This window comes from Zingiber officinale, chromosome 5A (genome assembly GCF_018446385.1).
Source record: "Zingiber officinale cultivar Zhangliang chromosome 5A, Zo_v1.1, whole genome shotgun sequence".
In the NCBI taxonomy this organism is placed as follows: Eukaryota; Viridiplantae; Streptophyta; class Magnoliopsida; order Zingiberales; family Zingiberaceae; genus Zingiber; species Zingiber officinale.
Genome location: NC_055994.1, coordinates 1,208,792 through 1,216,002, shown reverse-complemented (window position 1 = coordinate 1,216,002; position 7,211 = coordinate 1,208,792).

Sequence of the window (7,211 nt, the reverse complement as noted above, 5' to 3'; positions counted from 1 at the left end):
TATCAGCCAGGTCGACCAACACCTTGGAAAAATACTTGATAAAATATGGCCTATTACTGGTTAGGATAATTAACATAGAAGGGCGCGGACAGAAGCCTCATGAGGAAGGACAGAGATAAATATTTCAAATAAGATAATTAATGAGGATATCTGCAATATGTAATCACATGACAGGTGTTATATATTTCGGCGGGAAATGTGCTTTTAGATTATTTTACAGGTGCTACACGACAAAGGAGGTACATCTGGGGTACAAGAAAGATTCCTTAAAAGTCATTTACCACAAGTACGCAGCTTACGTCATCTCATAACAAACTCTAACAAACCGGGGTCCACTTCATGACTACGGAGGTTATATGAAGTGGTATAAAAAGGGGAATCCTCTCCGTTGACAAGGTAAGTTCACATCATCGCGCACACTCATAACCCTAATTTTCTCAACTACTGTTCATCTTCTTCCTCCTTCTTCCACACCAAGGGAGAGATCACTGACTTGAGCGTCGGAGGGCCTAGTTAGGGATTCCCACCCCAGTCTTAGGTCACTGACGGTAGTGTTGGTTGGTCTCTTGTACGCAGGAAGTCTTGGAAGCTTCGGATCTAGGTTTTTTCTCTTCAGATTTGGATTTCTTCTTGGTTATCGGGTCTTCGTGCGAGGAGGACTCTCGGTGACTCTATTTTTTCCCGATCCGCTTTGGGTTTCTCGGATCGGTATTCTGCGGACATTATTCTTCATCAGCGTGGTGGGTTTCCTTCTTCCGGATCTCCGTCCTGCCCAGCTTCTCAGACAGGATCAGGGGCATTTATGATAGACAGAACAAATTGAATCATACACTGAACCACTATATCTTCGAACATTTTCTTTTCGTTGAAGGACCAATTACCAATAAGATCACTTTGAAAAATCGAGTGAATCTTAAAATATAGATGAATGAACAGAACTTGTAAGTAAGAAAAAGGTCTTAATTTATTGTAATCCTGACCAAACAAGCAAGTCCGGTCAGACTCATATTCGGTCAAACAAACACATAAGATCCCTTATTCGACTAGTATTCATGCAACCAATCATAAGGAACACTTAGTAAGATAAATAGCGTAAGCAAACATAAATACAGAACTTTACATTGACATTAGTAATGTTACAATCATAACTCTTCAACTTCTATAAACAAATACAACAAATAAGCAAACTTCTACTGACTTCTCTTCCTAGAGTTATCGAGTCATTCCACCCATTTCAAGTAGGAGAGTGTAGTAAAGTGATAACTTGAACCAATTCTAAAAACGCAAGGGATGAGGGGATGAGTAAAACCGACTCATTATCATATTCTGTGGGATGGAAACAAATTTTGCCTGGTATTATTAACAATAGGAAAATCTGTCATCCAACGAAGTTTAACTTTTATTTGGAACCGCCCGATTGTTCTTCCCATCCTAGGTATAGGTGGGTAATAGAGTGATAGTCCAGACAAAAAGGAGAAGCTAGTCCTGGCCTTTGCTGCTTGTATGATTCACCCTCCGAAACATGTGACTGAGAGGTCATCTCTAGCCTGATCTGATCTAACTCAGCTTGTAGAAGATCCACCTTAGCCGTTTGTTGGTCTAAAACTTGTTGTTGTTGTGATATTAGTAAACCATCTACATGAACTTTTCTGGTTAGAACGGTTATCTATGAAGCATGCTGGACTTTTAGATCATCCAACTCCTCAGTCTTTTGCTTCAAATCTAGGTAAGCTTTGTCTCGCAAAGCCATTTTCGACCGAATTTGAGTTTGAGCGACCAACAAACGTACCTCTAGTTCTATTTGACGCAAATGTTGTAAGTCCAAAGCTTGCATAGCCTCAGTTAAGGACCTCTCCTTCTCGAATAATAGTTAATCCCAGGGGGGAAGATCTGAAGCGATAACTCCCAATAAAATCTTTAGAGAAGGAGTACAATAAGAAAAAGTAAAGTTTGATGTTTTAGAAGGTAGGATCACACTCCTATTTAACTTGTTGGAGTAACGGGATCATTGTAGCAGAAGTCACGGGATCACTATAAAGAGTGTCATGAGATCATTGTAGAGAATATCAGAAGGAAAAAAACAAACTTAGGTCTAGTTAGTCGACTATACCTCCTTCGACTAGACTTGAAGGGGAGGCTAGTGATATGGGTTATGATAGATCGACCGAGCGAATGAAGGAGGGGATCAGGTTAAGAGAGATGGGAAGGATATATTACCGGCCAACTGCAGACCGAGTGAATATCCAGGCATACAGATATACTCAGATGGGAAAAGCCCGCCCAAGCTCCATGCATCCATACATGCTTGGTCGGGTAAAGCCCGCCCAAACATGAAGGCATTTAGCCTTATATATTATTTTCAGTATCTCACCGATCTACCATAGGCTGAGCAAGCACCCACGTGCTCGTATATGCTCGTCCAGGTAAAGTCCACCCGAGCATAAAGCAATTCAATCTTATATAACATTCTCAGTATCTCACCGGCCGATCGTAGATCGAGCGAGCACCCACGTGCTCGTATATTCTCATCCGGGTAAAGCCCGCCCGAGCATAAAGACATTTAGACTTATATAATATTCTCAGTATCTCACCGGCCGACCGTAGGTCGAGCGAGCACCCATGTGCTCGTATATGCTCGTTCGGACAAAGCCCGCCAGAGCATAAAGGCATTTAGCCTTATATAACATTCTCAGTATCTCACCGGCCGACCGTAGGTCGAGCGAGCACCCACGTGCTCATATATTCTCGTCCGGTCAAAGTCCGCTCGAGCATAAAGGCATTCAGCCTTATATAACATTCTCAGTATCTCACCGGTCGACCGTAGGCCGAGCGAGCACCCACGTGCTCCTATATTCTCGTCCGGACAAAGCCCGCCCGAGCATAAAGACATTCAACCTTACACAACATTCTCATCATCTCATCGGTCGACCGCAAGCCGAGGGAGCACCCACGTGCTCATATATGTTTGACCGTGTAAATCTCGCCCAAGCACGAAGGCATTTAGCCTTATATAATATTCTCAGCATCTTATCGGTCGACCGCAAGTTGAGCGAGCATCCACGTGCTCGGTCGGATAAAGCCCGCCCAAGCATAAAGGACAGGTTCAACAGGAAGGTAATCTAAACAATATACACGGTCGGCTTAAATGACCAGCTGGAATATATTCAACAGTGTATATGACTGGCTATAATGATCGGTCGAGACATATTCAGTAGGAGGTACTCTCAACAATATATACGACTGGCTTGAACGATCGGCCAAAACATATTCAGCAGGAGGCACTCTCAACAGTATATATGACCGACTTAAACGACCGACCGAAACATATTCCGCAAGAGGTATTTTCAAGAGTGTATACAACCGACTCAAACAACCGGCTGAAATGTGTTTGGTAAAATATTTGACAGGAAATATCTTCTAGAAACTCCTTCAAATATGATGATGTGTCCCCATTATAAATACAAGTCAAAATGACAAAAAGAGTACATCTAGGGTACAAAAAAGATTCCTTAAAGGATTATTGCACGAAGTGCAAAGGATGACTTCATCTCCTAACAAACTCTAATGAACCGAAGACCACCTCATGACTATAAAGGTCATGTGAGGTGGTAAAAAAAGGGGGATCTTCTCCGTTGGCAAGGTACGCAAGTTCTAGCATCTGAACTCTATTTTCACTTCAATTACTCTTCTTCTTCTTCTTCTTCTTCTTCTTCTTCCATCTTTGAGAAAAACTGACTTGAGCGTCGGAAGGCCTAGCCAGGGATCTCCACCTCGGTGTTAGGTCGCTAACGCTTTGTTGGCTCGTCTCATTGTGCGTAGGAGAGTGGAGGAGTTTCTTCAGATCATCGGAGTTCATCTTCATCGGAGGTCATCATCATTCATCGGAACCAGCGCTTATCCTCGCAGATCTCAGACGGGATCACATGTCATGACATACATACATCTTATAGTTATAACAAGTTTTCTTTTTAAAGTTATTTATATTGATGTATGTCATCAATCATCATGCATTACTTTAATTTTCTTACAACTAAGGACAATGGCATCTACTAGCGAGTGGTGAATCCCCTAACAAGTGGGATCCTAACAAGTGACATCCTAGATGGATGATCATAACTCTCAAAATGCCTAGATAGATATGCATGATCCCTAGTTTAGGGCAAAACCAAAATCTACATCTCACAAAGACCATAAGGTGACTTATATGTGTTTTAGTACATATTAGATATAAGTGAGATGTTAGGATAATGAACAAAACTCAAGATGTTGATTTAGTGCATCTTTTTGAGTTTTGAATTCATCAAAACACATAGTTTTGTGTTTTCCAATCATTGGAAAAAGCTAATGCACAAGTCATGTGCATTGAGCCCAAAGAACATGGTTGGATATTGGTTTTGAAAATGATTTTAAATATACTTTGGAAAACCTTGGCGAAGACTATCTTTTGATAGTAATCATCATTGAAAAGTTAAATACAAATTAGAAGAAAATATTAAAGTTTTTACAAGGTTTCAAGTTTGTGTCAAGCTTTGAAAATAGAAAGTATTTTCATAAAAAAAAATTATTTTTTTATGATAGTATATACCCTAAATAATGTCTACATGAAGTCTCATAATTTTTAGAATTTTATAGAATTTTTAGGGCATTTCTAAATCTCGCTGAAATTGAATTTCAGGAAATCAAAAATCCAATCGATCAACTAATCAATTGGAGGGTCTCAATCGATCAGTCGATCGATTGAGAATGTAATTATCGCGAGCAGAAGCTCGCTGAATCAATCAACTAATCAATTGATCCAGGTTGGATCGATCAACCGATCGATTCAAGGTCAAATTCTACGAGCAGAAGCTCGCGGAATCGATCAATGGATAGATTGAAATGGTGCCAATCGATTGAGTCCCAGCGTTAATCGATTGAAAAGACAGATTTTAGTTAGGAAAACCTTATTTCAGCACTTTTAAACCATTTTTAATCTAGGTAACCATTCCTAACCCCCCTAGAATACATTTCTACACATTTAGGGGGAGTTTTCACGATAAAAACAAGAATGGATTGGTTAGAGAAGACTAAATTGAAGTTTAGGTTAAGATTTGGTTTCAAAATTAAATTTCAAATCTCAAAACTTTAAATTTTGAGTTTCCTAAAAGTTTAGGGATTCCAAGTCATTGCTGGTGCAATGACAGAAGTTTGGAGTATGTCTTTAGGGGGAGTCACTCGTTAAGGACATGACAATTATTTTCCGAACCCATGCAAGGTGGTATATCCTTCTTTTAAATAAATGCTCAAGGTTGAGCATTAGGAAACAATGAAAAATTAGATATCTTCATTGTTGGAAAGTATATGCTCAAGAGTGATCATTAGATAATGAAGGGTATGAGACCTTCATTGTGTTTGGAAGAGGTTAACGCTCAAGGGTGAGTATTAAAGATAATGAAGGGTATGAAACCTTCATTATCATGTTGAGAACAACGAGTGAAGTTGTGAACAACGATTGGATAATTCTTTTTGGAGAAAAGTTTTTGATGTGTGCCAAAGGGGGAGAAGAATGTAGGGTTAAGTTAGACCTTCATTACCCAAAGGGAGAGTTTACCCTCTAGGAAGATGAAGGTAACCCTCATTCATGCTTTGGCATGAGAAGAAGTTGAGGCTATGACATTATCCTAACTTAAAGATATTGTCAAATATCAAAAAGGGGGAGATTGTTGGTGCAATATCCTTTGGGTCAATATGTTGACCTAAATTGACTAAGCTTGAGTTGGCTCAAGCTTGAGTCGTGATGTTGTAGTTTTGATGTTTGACAAGATATGGAGATTGCAGTTGTAATTGTCCAAATAGATTGATTGGTCAAGGTTGACCAGATCGAGATGAATAAAAGTCAAGTAGGTCAAGGTTGACCGGATACTTGACTGGGAAAGTCCTAACTAGAGGTTAGACAAAGATAAGCCCAATAGGGAGGTTGGCAAAAGATGAAAATCCAAGTGGGTCGGTGTTGACCGGACACTTGGTGGTGAAAGCCCTGGTGAGTGAAGCTAGACAATTGAAAATCCTGGTGAGTGAAGTCGGTGATGGAAAAGACCTAGTGAGTTAAGCTAGGTATATGAAAATCCTGGTGAGTGAAGCCAGGTGAAAGACCTAGTGAGTGAAGCTAGGCAGATGAAAAATCCTAGTAAACGAAGCTAGGTGAAAGATCTGATGAGTAAAACTAGGCATGAGGAAAATCTAAGTGGGTCAAGGAAGACCACAATTGGTGATCAGAAGTCCAATGAGAAGTTGGAAAAGAGAAAGTCCAGATGGGTCAAAAGTTGACCGAACACTTAGCGTTCGTAAGTCCAATAGGGAGTTGGCAAGGAACTAGGAAGTTCAGATATAGTAAACTTCTGAAGGCCATAACTTTTGACTCGGATATCAGAATGAGGTGATCTTAGATGCAAAACAAAGCTTGTTTCAAGCTCTACACATTTTTATGCTTGCCAATCGATTGGTCAATTGATTACGGGGTCAATCGATCAACCAATCGATTAGTTGACGTGATTTGGTGCAGAAACTATTTTGATCGATTGGGTAATTGATCAAAACTTCCCCAATCGATTGGTCAATCGATTGGGAGAGTTTCTGAGCGAACAGTGAGCTTCTGAATTGATCAGTTAATTGATTGAAAGCTATCAATCGATTAGCCAATTGATTGGGCTCAGTTTTTCTTGCAAGAACGCAAGGTAGAGGTAGAGAATCGATTGCTTAATCAATTATGGATTTTCTACAAAGAGCACAGAGGAGCTCTGAATCGATCGGTCAATCTATTAGAGCCTCCCCAATCGATTAGTCAATCGATTGAGATATGACTGTTGCGCAGGATAAAGTCGTTGGCGAGCATTTTCCTTTGTGTCTTCTTCTCCTGCGCTCCCGATTCTTCACCACCGAGCTCAGTGACACACACCAGTCCTTGAATCTTAGAGAGGAGTGTTGTTCCATTTCCAAGCATCTCAAGAGGTGTACTCAAGCAAGAAGAAGAGGAAGCTAGGGTTTCATTATGTAATCTTGTAAGATTTCTTATATATTAGCTTCTTGTTTCTCTCTTCTTGTATTTCTTGTGTGTGAGCTTGTACGAGGCTTCTCCGCCTCCGGCTACGATCGAGAATGAGTTGTTTTCTTAGTGGAGAAGTGCATTATGTGTGGATCCTTGGATTAGTCAACTCATCTTGAGGTGGATACCA